At 56.5% G+C, this 13,878-nt stretch overlaps 1 protein-coding gene and 2 long non-coding RNA genes across 14 annotated transcripts in view; 1 reads left to right on the plus strand and 2 right to left on the minus strand.

Annotated features, from left to right (window-relative positions):
* The window catches only part of Ptprs (protein tyrosine phosphatase, receptor type, S), a 64,136-nt gene extending 56,611 nt beyond the window's left edge, over positions 1–7,525 (minus strand). For 6 of the 12 annotated variants that reach the window (XR_385302.2, XM_006523881.2, XM_006523879.3 and 3 more), the window contains exon 1: positions 7,304–7,438. The gene's annotated coding sequence lies outside the window, so the exon portion shown is untranslated. Of the gene's footprint in view, positions 1–7,303 lie in introns of all 12 variants that reach the window. The other 6 variants (XR_003952097.1, XM_006523880.3, XM_006523876.3 and 3 more) reach the window with 2 other exon arrangements.
* On the plus strand, positions 397–13,164 carry Gm32822. The gene is made up of 4 exons (XR_385656.4): positions 397–6,316; positions 7,180–9,295; positions 12,193–12,281; positions 12,367–13,164. It is a non-coding gene; the product is annotated as a predicted gene, 32822 (long non-coding RNA).
* Gm9258 lies at positions 6,312–7,237 on the minus strand. Its single transcript, XR_105855.2, has one exon. It is a non-coding gene; the product is annotated as a predicted gene 9258 (long non-coding RNA).
* Positions 13,165–13,878: the final 714 nt, after the last annotated feature.

Consider the following 13,878-nt stretch of genomic DNA (forward strand, 5'->3'; position numbering starts at 1 on the left):
TCAAGGGGGCGGGCAATCCCAACAACAGCTATTTCTGAAGCAGCAGGCCAGCACGCTACATCCCTCACACCCGTGGGTGGGCAGCGCCCGCCCGGAGGAACTCAGGACCAGGCTATTTCTGGAGGCCAAGGTGAGAAGCAGGGTGGGAGGAGGGGCTGCAGCCTGGGACTAGCCAGGGCCAGAGAGGAGATCAGTCAGTCCCTGTGGAGAGGGGCCCTACTGTGCTCAGGTTGGAGCCTAGGACACAGCTACCGTTCACAGGCTCCGAGCAGGTGGAGCTGTCTGGAGGCTAAGGCCTGAGCTGGGGAGGGAGGGGAGAAGGGAGGGGAGAAAGGGAAGGAGGTGGGGAGAACTGAGGGCAAGGGACCAGCAGGGCCTGGGGGCTGCTGGGAGGACGTGGAGGGTGGTGGGCAGAGGGAGGAGCTGAATGAGGGGTGGGGGTGGGGGCTGGAACTGGGTGTGCACAATGGGAGGGGCTTCGCAGAGCCTGGGGACACTGGAAACTGCTTTTCGCTTGGCAAGCCCCAAGCCGTGAGACGTGCCTAGAGACTGGCCTGACAGTGGTGATAGGCAGGGTGGTGGGGACTTGGCAACAGGGAGGGGTCCCCAAGATCACTGTCAGTCTGAGCACGGCCCATCAGTACCTGCTGTGTGACTCTGGACACTTGCATCCCCTCTCTGACCCTCGATGGAAAAGTCTGTAGTTTTCTCAAAGCAAAGCAGCTGGATGAATTTGAGAGTACTGTGCTCAAAGCACCCAGCGGGGAACCTGGGACAGGGCGAGCACCCGCCGGACTTCCCAGAGAACCTCAGGTTTTGGGGTGGTGCTTCACATTCGCACGCCCACAACGTGAGCTTAAGGTGGCTACAGGAGCACCGCCGGCCACCTCCAAGATGCCTCCTCTCACACTACCAGGAATCCTGCAGGGACAGCGATGGCCCGGTCACCCTGTCACCCTGTCTACGCCCGCGGGGTCACCAAAGCCACCCGCCGCGTCCTGGACCCTCCGGCGCCGCCAACAATTTGTCTCTTTCTCCTCTGTAAACAAATGTCAGGAAAATAAATAGTTTTTAACGGGCTCATTAATTGAGTTCAGGAAGGAGCCCCTCCCCCAGGCTCCAGCGGTGCAGTCGGCAGGACGGGAGAGGGAACACGGGAGGAGGGACAGGGAGAGGGGAGGACACAGGAGAGGGGCCACGGGAGGGGGGACGCCGGAGGAGGGACACGGGAGAGGGGACGCGGGAGAGGTGAGGACAGTGGAGAGGGGACACGGGAGGGGGGAACACGGGAGGGGGAACACTGAAGGAGGGACACAGGAAGAACACGGGAGGAAGATGAAAGGGGGACATGGAAGACGGGCCGGGTGGGGGGCGCTAAGGGAAACAGGAAGGGGTGGGAACACGTGAGGGGTGGGAGTTTCCCCATGCTGCCTGATGTCACAGAACCCCGGTGCCATCTCTTCTTCCTCCTACTGGAGAAACTGAGGCTGCAGTCCATAAAACATTCCAGGGCCTTGAATCTGGAGCCTTGTTCATGTGACTCCCAGAGCCCCACCTGAACCTGGAGCTCGTAGATTGGGTGCGCTATGGCCCCTCCCCCATTCCCAGCGCTCTGGTCATAGGGTCACGAGGTCACCAGGTCACAGGGCAGCACCTCAATGTTGACCCCTCAGGCACTGGATAGCTCCACTCTGGGCCAGATGCCACCGAGTGCAGCTGAGAGAAGTCACATGAGCACCTAAGGCCGCACAGCAATACCCCTGCACCTGCTTTCATGGCCCTTGGCCAAGGCCAGAAGGGCACCAGGACGATGACAGCCCAGACTTACACCCCTCGCTCGGAAAAGGTCATGAGGCCGCATGGCCAGGGAGATGTGGAAGATGCCCTGGGAATCCCAGCTGCTGGAAAAGCATACTGACCAGAGACACTTAGCAACTGTCCCAAGATCACACAGCTAGAGGGAACAAAATCCAACTACTGGGCTCTTGTCCAAAGAGGAAAGAGGACTCTGCGGGCTGCATGGAATCGCCGAAAACCACTTTGTGCAGGACTCAAAGGCCCCAGCCTTCCAATACTCTCCCCTTCCTTGTGCATCAGTTTCTCCACCTGCAAGACACAGGCTCCACTCAAGGGGCTCTGGAACCCTGGTGCCCATGGCTCCCTGAGAGCTGATCCTCGGACACAGGGTTGATGGTTTTGCCATCTGTGTGTCCATGGAAAAGTCGCTAACCTTCTCTGTGCAGGGCCTTATCTCTCTGTGGCCTTGGTGCCTGTACCAGGGCTCACCGGAATGTGAAGGACACGGTAGCCCAGGCTCCTGGCACCCCCAACCACTTGTCACCAGCTGTCCCCCAGTCATTGAAGGATCCCTGGGATAATGTAGACACAACACACTGACAGCTGGGGAAACTTGGGGACAGGCATGACTCCTGTGTAGATGTGTCCTGGCTTGTGGAGGGCCGTGCTGAGGAGGGGGGCCACCTCCAGACTTCAGAGTTTTTGTTCGCTCCATTAGGTCCTCTGGAAGCTAGAGACCAGGGGACTGGAGTAAAATGCCCAATTTCATGCCAATGGGGGGGGGGGTGACATGTGACACAAATTGAGTACTGGTGACATAGATGACATGTAGCTCAGGCTAGCCTCAACTGCAGCCCCCCCCCCCCCATGTAGCCCAGGATGACCTTGAACTCCTGATCCTCCTGCCTCAACCTCCTGGGTACTGGAATGACATCGACCACTGAGAAGCTGCTCTTTCTGTGGCTTCCTGACTCAGTTTCCCCCTTTTAACTACTGGTAGGTTCCAAGCCTCCTCTACTGCACTGGGCCAGCTGACTCCACACTGCTTGGTGTAGCCTCAGGGACATCCTCTCCCTCTCTGGGCCATCCCTCCCAGACCCTTTCCTCAGATCTGCTGTCCCTTCTAACACTGGAGAATTCTGGGAAAATGGCTGAGTGTTTCCTCTTTGAACTTTTTAAAATCAACTTTTTATTTTATCCATTTTAGCGACTGTGGCTTCCAGCGTGTGGCCACAAGCGCTTACCCGCTGAGCCCTTTTGTTGACCCCCCTTTCTGGATGTGATAGTCCGGGCTAGCCTCACACCTCTGAGCCTCCCATCTAAGGAGCTGTAGGCAAGCCGTCCTTCCAGAACTCTGGGAATCCCAGAGCCCCGCGGAGGTCATTCCCGCCCACCTTGGGCCCCTAACCGCCCCGCAAAAGTGGGGCAGCCTGGTTAGGCAGCCAGCGGCGGGGAACGCCCCAGTTTGCAGCGCTGAGTCATCCACTGCTCTGGAGGGGCTGGAGATGAGGCTGGGGGATGCCAGACTCAACAAGAACTCTCATGCAAAACTCAGTAACAAACCTCAAGGCAGCAGGACACCCCGTGGTCCTAACCGCTGAGCGCCCAATGTATACATTCCCGATAAACCCCGGGGTGGGTACTGTCTCTTTTATTCACAGAGGTGGGGAAAACACAACAGCACAGAGAAGTCGAGCTGTCCCTAGACCACAGCCAGCAAGCCGCAGACATGGGATTTGAACCTTTGCACGGTCCCTTCTCTAATTCCCAGAGTATCACTCTCGTGCTGCGTGACGGGAACACGGGGATCCTCTCTGGGCCTCCGTCTGGTGTAAGCACGGGCCACCACACCGCACATCCTTTTATTTGCTAATCAAGGGGTTAATTATCAGCTGAATTCGATTAAACACCCACAGGCGTGGGGCGCACAGGGAAACAACCCCACGGAGGCGACATCCGATCCCGCCCGCGCGAGGTCACGGAGTGGCTTCCCCCTGGGCAGCCTGGGACAGATAAGGTGGCAGCGAGCTGAGACAGCGTAGTCTGGAAACGCAGCAGGGGTGGCACAGCAGAGCACCGGGGGAACAGTGAGGTCACCCTAAAGCAAAAGGGATCTCCCAAAAGGGGGGAGGGGCTTGAGTCAGCTCCAAGGAAGCGGGTAAAGACTGAGTGCAGGGCACGGACCATAGAAGCCCTCTCAACTACAGGTCCCACGGAGAAATGCGCCGCAGCTCCGCCAGGCGGAGTGGAGGGGGCGGGGCAGGGCAGAAGGAAGAAGAAAAGACTAAATTAAAGCGGAGTCGCCTGTCGCCTGAACGCATGGAAGATGACACGACACCTCGGGGCGTCAGAGACAAGGCGCTATTTTTTTTTTTATATGTAAGAAAAACAGGGAAGCCACACATGGCCCCGGAGATCAAGATGGGGCGACCCTGACATCACTGTCGTGCTGTGCGACCTCAGACAAAATTGCCCTCTCTGGTCACTCTTCGCAAACCCCAGCTCCTAATCCCAAAGGTCAAAGAGCCCCCTGCGCCTCACACGCAGGTCCCCCAATTCGTGGTCCTCGCTCCCCGGCTGCTCTATTCTCCCCCCAGCAGCCCCTTCTTCCCCGCCCCGCAGCCCTGGCTCCCCCAGTAGTCCTGCCCCTCCCCCCAGCCCCGCTGTCCCGATTTCAGGGGAGACTCTGCCCCTGTTGGTGCGTCCGGGGTCTTCGTTGAGGACCCTCCGGTGGATCTTGATCGTAGTGTGGCTGTCCACCAAGTGCAGCCTCCCCCACGACCCCCAGCACCGGCCACAGAGGACAGAGGAAGGGCGGCCTCCTCCTCACGAGGCTTCTAGTTTCTGGGACGTCAGGTGCAAGGGAGAGGAAGTGGCGGGGACCTTTCCTCATCCAAACGCTGGACCAGAGAGGACTAGAGATGAGCTCTGGGATGCACAGCAGACGGAGAACAGTCCTATCTTAGGCACATATCTCTCCCTCACGAGGGTCCTCGGTTGAGGGACACCCCAAAAAGGAAACCACAACCACGCAACATTCTACTATCCCAACCAGATTCCAAGACTCTCCCCTCCGGCTAAGTCACAAGCAGACGAGTGGGGCTCAGGACGACAGACAGGGCTCAGCGCTGCTAGGTGTCCCCCGACCCGGCGGGTTTATAAATATCTATCTTTATTTTTAGGCTTTTCCTCTGGCTCGCCCCCACCCCGAACTTTCTCGATGCTCCCTCCTTTCCCCCACGCGGCGGCTGAGACACAGGGAACAGGTGAGCGCGGGGCCAGCGCGACAGGGCCACGCGGCAGGTGGGGACATCAGCGAAGCCACAGGTCCGCGGACACCGAGAGACACACAGAGTCAACGCAGCAGGGGAAACTGAGTCACCAAGAGGCACTTGGCCGCCTTTGAGTCCACGAGGGACACGAGGACACCCCGACTTCCTGGGGTAGAGACAAGGGCCCCAGAGGCTCTGAGACTAATCCAGTGTGCGGAGGGTCACGGCCACACTGCAGCGTGGGGACCGTGGATGTGGGGTCCCCTTCTGTGAACCTGCCACACACCAAGAGCCCCCAATCCCATGGGACCCGCGGACAGACCTCAGCCTTCCTGGCCACACCCGGTCGGCATCGCTGTCCCCTGCGGGCGCCGCCCCAAGACTGGCACCTGGCCACAGCCCCCCAATCCTCCGGGGACACGGATGTCACCCTCCAGGGCGCGATACCGGCCGCAGAGCTCGCCTGGAAGCCCGGGCTCCCGCGACGGTTCGTTCGCCCTGAGCCCAATTAGGAGGATGCTCAGGGCAATCTCAGTGGCGGGTGGCTGGTTTCCCCCGGGGGACTGGGGGTGGGAGAGCCATCCCCAAGAAGAAATGCAATGTCATGGTGAGGGTGTGTCCCCCCCATACTCCTTGGGGCCCCACAAGGGACAGGACGGGAGTTTGTGGGTCTCTGGAGACCCAGGCGCGATGGGCAGGGAGACGGACCGGAGGCCAGGCACAGACATTATCTGGGACCTAAGTGTCCCCCCACTGTTCCGAGCTGGGGACTCTGAGGTTGGTCGGGGCGGGAAGCCGCCCCCAGCTCCAGCTGCCCGCCTGCAGCCGCCAAGAAATCAGCTGGCAGAAGGCAGGAGCAGGGACAGAAGGCAGCTGGAGATTGACAGGGGGAGGGACACAAAGAAAGGAGAAAAGACCGGGCAGGGGGGAGGGGAGTCTATGCAAATGGCAGCTCCCACTACCCGGCCTTTAATGAAGGAAGGAGTCGCAGCTGGCAAGAGAGGCCAGAGCCCGAGTAGGAGGGTCCCAGGCTAGCCCAGACAAAGCAGACGGCCGTTATCTGCACCATAGAGACAGCAGCACCCCCCGGGGGGTACAGAAGCCAGGACCCAGGATCCAGGTGCAGAAAGATGGGTGAACAGGATGTGTCCACCAATCTAACACCCTCGGGATCCCTCTTGCTCTGTAGAAGACTCTTTGGATCCCCGAGTGCCCATCCAGGCTTGGGACACCTCAGAGGTCTCCATGTGAGCACCAAGGACGGTTTATTGGGGGAGGGACATCCTTGCTCAGGTTGGAAAGTGAGCGTAAGGGAACCCCTGCCAGGCCAGGAGACACCCGGGGAAGTGACCGTTAGGAGGTTCTACTGGAGGGAGAGACGAGGTGAGGGGTGACCGGGAAGATGGGCGCTCACACCTGCTGCAGGTTTTCGGGGGCATATGGAGGCAGATTTGAGAGCAGGGAAAAGGGGTAACGCACAGGGATTTGGGGGGTGTGGCAATCAAAAGGATCCTCGCTCATAGTGGTGCTGGGGTTTGGGGGTGAAGAGGCTCCACGATGAGCAGAGAACTTGGCCCTGACCCAGCTCGCATTGCAACGGGGGTACCTGCTCTCGGACCCCATTTCCTTCTGCGCCCCAGTCCCCGCCCCCGGTGACGTCACCACCCTCAGCCAGTCGGGGGGCTCTTGGGGTGTACCGGGGGCCTTAGGGCCGCAGGCTGGCTCCCCGGGGTTCCCCACAGGCCCCCGCATCGCGAGGATGAGGGTGGATGAGCAGTCCCAATCCCAAAGCTGGGGGAGGTCGGGGGTTGGGGGCGCCCGGACCGCAGAAGGGTGGAACCGAAGCCCCAGGTGATCTGAGGCGCCTGGCCCGGTCTGCAGCTCCAGACGCTGACACCGCGCACCGCACACCGCGTCCCCGCCCGGCTGGTGCAGTCGGTGACCCTGGGTACGGGCCAAGTCGCCCGCGCGCGTCCTCATCCCTCCTGGACCCTGTCTCTACCGGTTCCCGTTTCTGTGGGTCTCTGTCCCTCCGGGTCCACAACCCTCGCGGTCCCCATTTCTCCAGCTCCATCCCTCCAGGTCCTCCACATCCCTCTCCTTCTTGCAGAATCCGATTACGGCTGCAGCCCGGACCCCCTTCGGAGCACAAAGGCGGAGAAGCTTGGAAGCACAAAGCCGGCGCCGCCCACCCCGCCCCCTGTGTCCCCCGTGCGCCCCGTGCACCCCGGTACCTGCGGGCTCCGCATGCTGCTCCCGGCACCGGGTCGGCCCGGGCTCCGGCGGCTCCGCGTGTGCGCGCGGCCCGAGCTGCCTGGCGGGCGGGGCAAAACCCCACTGCGGCTCGCGCGCCCCCAGCCGGTGACGTCACCCCTTCCGCCGCCGCGGCCCTGGGGCCTGGCCGTGTACAGTACTGCGCCTGCGCGCAGATGCCTGCCCAGTGAGGAGGCGCTGCTGGGTCACGTGCTTCAGGAGCCTGTAGAAGGCCCGGGGAGCACGTGGGACGTGGGACACGTGGCCCGGCCTGTCTCCTCTGGATTCCTTTTAAACTCAAGTTCTGTTGTAGCCCATGCTGGCCTCAAGTTACACTGAGGATGACCTGAGCCTCCTGCCTGTCTCCCCACTCTGCTTTCTTTGGCCAAAATATCCTTTCCCTAAAATCTTTCCCATCAAGCCCGCCTTGCTGGCTGAAGAGGCTGAAGCAGGAGGACGTCGTTTTTGAACAGCCTGGGATAACAATGAATTCGAGACCAGCTTGGGAAAAGGAGGATGAGCTGGGCATTAAAAAAAATTTTTTAAAAGTGGGGGTGGGGCTCAAAATGGCTCGGCAAATAGAGGTGTTTGCAGCCCAAGCCAGAGAACCTGACTTCAATCCCCAAAGTCCCATAGTGGAAGGAGGAATCTGACTCCTATGGCGCTGACCTCCACATGTATGCACACACCCATGTCCACTGAGTTACTAGACATGCCAAACAGATGAAATGCAGCAAAAGACTGAAAAACACCTTAAAGAAAAGAGTAGTCACAGGCATGGGGTGCGAAACTTTTAGACAGCAGCAGGAGAATTGCTGCAAGTGTGAGTCGAGTGTGGACTGCACCTGAGACCCTGCCTCAAATAACGAAACGATTTTGTTTTACAGTCTGGGTTTTTTTCCCCTCTGGAATTCATTCATTCCGGCCCAGAGCTGGAGACATGAGCAAGAGCCTGGAGCCGAAGAGTCCGGGCGGAAGGACTGGGTCATAAACGGGGAAGAGTGCCATGAATAATTGACAAGGAGCCTAAATTAAGAACAGGGCTTCCCAGAGCCTGCACCGCGGCCAGTTTAGCAGAGACGGCTTTGTCCTCTTGCCTGACTGGGGTGACCCTGATTGACGTACGTGGTGCTAGTCGAGATTGGAGCACGTAGAAGGTGCCGGAGGTTTGCATAGTGTTCAGGGGCCCTTAGTGTAGTTTCTCTCATGCACAGCAGGTACTTGAAGTTTGGGTACTCTGTGGAGATGTCCACATCCTTGCATAGTCCCTGCAGGTGTATGGCACTGTTGGCTGCACACAGTGTGTACTCATATATTATGGAGCTGGGTGCTGGCAGGACTGGCCATGCCAGAGCAGACTGGCCATCCATCAGGGAGGGAACCAGGCCTTGCCTTGTTTGTCCGAACTGAGTAACCGCTTCTGCCCCCTGGGTCCTCGTGAGCAGCGAAGGGGAACATGTAAACCGCGGGTCTGAGAGTCTGGAAGCTTCCAGTGGCCATTCATCCCCTCTCAGATCCCCGCTGTGTTAAATGCCATTTACACAGAAGTAACAAAACAGAACAATCGGCCTGCAGCTGACAGAGCATAGACAGGCAACAATATATCAACCCAAAGCCGGTTATGTGTTCAGCCACTTAGGGCGGCCATCGCTACCTCTGCTTCAGTCACAGCAGACTCCTGCTCCTCCTTTGCCCCTACTCCTCCCACACAGGTTCCGGCCTGCCCCAGGGCCCTGGTACATGCTGGTCCTCAGCCTAGTGAGATGTTCCTTTCGCTGCTCAGAGACGACCATTCCCAGAACCACTTCCTGGCAGACTGTTCCCAATATTGTGCTGAAGAGGTATTCTCACAGTCAGAAATGCTATGACCCTCCGTTTGCTTCTCATGACGCAGGCTCCTTGCTCGGGTTGTGCCTCGATGTCCTGTCTCTGTGTGGCAACAGCTGATGACTTAGGGCTGTAGGAAGAGTGAGGTGAGTCATCCTACCAATCACCGCAATTGGTGGAGCCTAGAATTCCCCAAGAGAGGCTTGGGGGCGTGGCTCAGGCCGCAAGGTCGGGGTCACCGCTTAACTTTGCACAATGATTTCAGCATATTCTAACTGTTGTTGCACCCAGCCCCCTAAGGGGAGGTACTGAGCAGTGACCATATTTGAGCAGACCAGCAGAACCGGTCTTCTCTGAGGGGGCTGTGTTGGATCCAGGGCGGGACCCAGTGGGCTCTAAACTTCTGGTTTTTCTGCCCAGCCTGGCACACACACGGAGGGCAGTATGACTCATTGTTGGGTGAAAAGTTCGCTCTGGAACATTCCTTCCCTCCTGAGTCTGTGGGGCTCGAGGGGCTCTCCCCAGATGCCCACGCTCTTCTTGGCAACTTCCAGTACCTGGTTATTATTTCCTGTTTTTCTCTTCTCTCTCTCTCTCTCTCTCTCTCTCTCTCTCTCTCTCTCTCTCCTTTCTTTCTTTCTTTCTTTCTTTCTTTCTTTCTTTCTTTCTTTCTTTCAATTCCAGTGGAGTGCCCAGTGTTCACAAAAGGCTTCTTCTAGCCGATTAGGGATTCTGTGATTGGAGCTCATGCCGCCAGGAGGCAGAGACATGGGAATGAGGGGCTTAAGATCAACCTCGACTGTAGAATGAACTTAAGGTCAGCCTGAGGTAAAGAATTTTTTTTCCTCAATATAAACATACCAGAGTGGCTCGAGTGCCATCATAGGACAGAAACTCCAGCCCATGTCTACAATCACAATTCAAAGCCTTTGCTGTCATGGGTGACTGGTACAGGATGGGAAGGCCACAGTCTGTGATTCAAGGGTGCCCAGAAAGTGCAGCCCCAACACCCCTGTCACAGCAGGAGAAACTGAGGCTGCCAGACAAGAGGCATTGTGGGGCTCTGGGATATGTTTAGGATTTGTTTGTTTGATTGTTTGCAACAGAGTTACACTAAGCAAGGTTGACCTCAAATTTTCCACCTTCTTGTCTCATTTTCCTGAATGCTGAAATGACTGGTGTGCACCATCATACAAGCTCTGGGCTAAGCTTGCTCTCCATTGACAAACGCCTGTGTTGTTAGAAAAGGCCTGGGACGGGACAGAACCCAAGCAGGAGGAGCCCAGAAACCTTTGTGGCTGCAGCAGTTCCCGGGAGGAGGGAGCAGGAGGGGTGGGGCAGAGTGGGCTGCAGGAAGGGCTTGTGCTGTGGAGGAACGTGGGAGTTATGGAGGGCAATATGGAGAAAGCGGACCCTGTGTTCACTGCTGCCCTCTGGTGGTAGCTACAGTAGCTGGCACGTGAATGAGCTGCCTGCAACCCCAAAGCTGGACTCAATGATTACAGACAGTCTCTGTTCCACCCCACAACCCCCTATTCCTGGCACACTGTCCTCCAAGGATCTAGCTATGGTTGGTGTTCTGTGCAACAAAACAGGCACAGGGAGGTTAAAGACCAGTCTGGTGTCACATGGCATAGGCGGGAGTGGAAACCCAGTTTCTGTATGCTGGATAGAGTTTAGGGAAGCCTGGACGAGATGGGGGCTTGGTCTTGAGATGGGGTCCTCTTTGCCCTGGCATGAAAGGTTCCTGAGAAGAAGCAAGTGGAGTCCCCGAGCTCCTAGACTGACTGGACTTGCATGCTCCTGCTCCCGGGGCCCGAAGTCTTGCTCCTGGTGCATAGGGGCCGTGACAGGTTTGGGCCCCTCGAAGCCTTACACAGTTTTAATTCTTATTTCTCTGAAAGAAGGACCCTGGAGCCCCGCACACAGTTTTCTCACCCATTGTCCTCTGGCTATTCTTCCTGTGCTTCACTGTGACCCTACTCACCCATGTCCCCAGGTCAGCCTAGGGCTAATCTTAGATACCTCCCCTTGTTGGGACATAAAGACCCGATGTGGGACAAACATGTGGTTCCTGGAACAGAATGTTCAAAGGCCCTGGGGCTGAAGAACATAGGTCTCCAGAAAGCAGAGTTGAAGGGCCCTCTGTGGGAAGGAGGGAGTGAGACACACCCTTGTGCCCTCCATTGTTAGATTGTCATCGACTTGATCAGCTGAGGGGGCAGCAAGGGCTTCTCCAGTCAGCACATGTCATCTGCTCAGCACCCTCAGATTCAAACTTGGGAGTCAAGTGACAGTGGAAAAGCAAAAGGGAAAATTATTTTTAAATCCTCACTTCTCAGGAGGAGAAAGGGACACGCCATTCCAACTTGGTGGGGGTTGGGGAGTGCCCGGGTATAAAGATGGACACTTCCTGTCCTCAAAGCTGCCTACACTGGGTCCTCCACACTGGTGGGAGTTCAAGGCTCCATGCCAGCGCTGGATAGAGGCTCTGCAGGCCACAGGCTACCCTTTCCTCAAAGGTCACATCAAGGTCATGCTTGGTCCATATAGGTTCCTCCCTGAATCCTGCATTTTAGTTTTGTTGTTTCTTTGGGGGTGGGGGAGGCATCACTCCATATGTAGCTTACAAAGAAAGTTCTGAAAGACTCAGGGACAAGCTGATATATCTGAGACCATGTCTCATTAAAAAATAAATATGCTGGGGTGGGGGGTGGGGTGGGGGGTGCTGACACAAGCCTTTAATCCCAGTACTCAGGAGGCAGAGGCAATTGGATCTCTGAGTTCAAGGCTATCCTGGTCTACAGAGTTCCAGGACACCAGGGCTATACACACACACAACAGAGCAAAGCAAAGCAAAACAAAACAAAACCAACAAAAATATTATGAGCATCAGTCTCAGAGCTGCAGGAAAAGAAATTTTAGAGTCTACTAGTGCTGTCTGCTTATTGGGTCCTGGAAAGAGCTCGGTTGTTGATTAGTGATGTCTGCCATGAATCAACTAGAACATAGGGGTCTGTGTGTTACTATGTGTGCTCCCCAGGGTCAAGAGGCAGTTTCTGTTCATAGAAACCACTTTGCCACCTCCAAGGAGAGCATTAAAAGAGTTGTTGGCTGTCCTTGTCTGTACAGGTAAGTGTGGAGCTTCCTGGGACCCTATGATTGCTGGTTAAGTTGCTTCCTGTCTCTGACCCTTGTTTTTTTTCTTCTAAGAAAGGACTGAGAAGCCTTGCCAGTCTGGGGTTATTGGTGGTTTGCTGTGCCTGCTCCAGGCTCCTGTGTAGAGCTCAAATCAATTCATTTGCAGCTCCAGCCCCAGGGCTGAGGCCAACTCTGCTCTGGAGATCTCAGATCCCCTCAGCCACATCACACAGCTGCGTTCTGCCCTCCTCTCCCCACGTCCACACTTGGTGACAGCCTGTGAGAGATGGAGGTGGAGGGGTCCTGGGCGGCTGTCCACACACCTGCCCTCCACTCACTGCCCCTTGCCTGGATGGCCCCTGCCTGTGCCTGGTCACACTCCAGTGGTTGGCCCTGTGTCCCACCGCAGCGTTTATGTCTGCAGGTGGCTGAGACAGCACTGCCTGCTTCAGCACTTGGCAGAGACCTGCGTGAGGCAGAGGGAGAAGGGACATTTCTCAGTTTGGGCATTGAGTGGTCTTGTCTTGAGCCTCTGTAGCCTAGACTGGCCTTGAACTCATAGCAGTCCTCCTGCCTCAGTTTCCCAAATTGCCTGCATAACAGGCAACTGCAGCCATACCCAGCTGCAGCTCTGTGGACGATTTCTTGTGGTATTGTCCAAAAAAGGCAGGAGAAAGAAAAAAATGCAGCCAAACTGGTGGAACCCGGTAAAACAACACAGTGACTGGAATGGATACTGCATAGCTGTGACCGCAGCACTCAAGAGACAGGGGCAGGTGGATCTCCACAAGTTCAAGGCTGACCAAGTCTGCATAGCGAACTCTTCTCAGCCACGACTTCACACTGACACCTGTCTCAATAAAATTAAAAAAAAGAGGTGTGTATTAATATGTGAATGTGAGCTGGGCATGGTGGCACACATCATTAATCTAAGCACTAGGGAGGAGGAGGCAGGCAGATCTCTGAGTTTAAGACCAGCCTGGTCTACAAAGTGAGTTCTAGGACAGCCAGGGCGACAAAGAAAGAACCTGCCTCAAAAAAATCAAAAGAACAACAAAAATATGTGATTGTGTAGAAGGGCACAGGGTGACACAGTAGCAGCAGAACATGATAGGATCAGCCATGTACCCTGAAGCTCAGGGGCAAAGGACTGTGGCAGTGGCCCCTGGGACAGGGCACTGGGCCTATAACACCATGTAGGTTCTTTTGAATTCACAACAGCAGAGAAGTGTGATTAAAATCCCATTTATGATTTGGATCTGCTGTGTGACTTTTTGAGAGTCACTCTATCTGTGTCTCACCACTGCCCTCATCTACAAAGCAGGATGGCAAGTGGCTGGGAAGACTGCCTGATCTTCTTCTTTGACCCTGCCCATCCAGAAGACCTCAAAAACTCCATTCTTTGGGCTGAGCCAGGTTTTCAGCTCCTGGCACCAGCCACAATCTCCTCAATGGTGATCTCACCCCTTCCTCCCTCTCCTCCCTCCCCTTTCTCCAGGGAACAGCCTTAGAGCAGATGACGCAACCTGGGGAAACTGAGTCCCTCAGGTCAGGGGTACTCCCACCACACCTGGCTTGGGAGAGGGGA

Source organism: Mus musculus, chromosome 17, assembly GCF_000001635.26.
Source record: "Mus musculus strain C57BL/6J chromosome 17, GRCm38.p6 C57BL/6J".
In the NCBI taxonomy this organism is placed as follows: domain Eukaryota; kingdom Metazoa; phylum Chordata; class Mammalia; order Rodentia; family Muridae; genus Mus; species Mus musculus.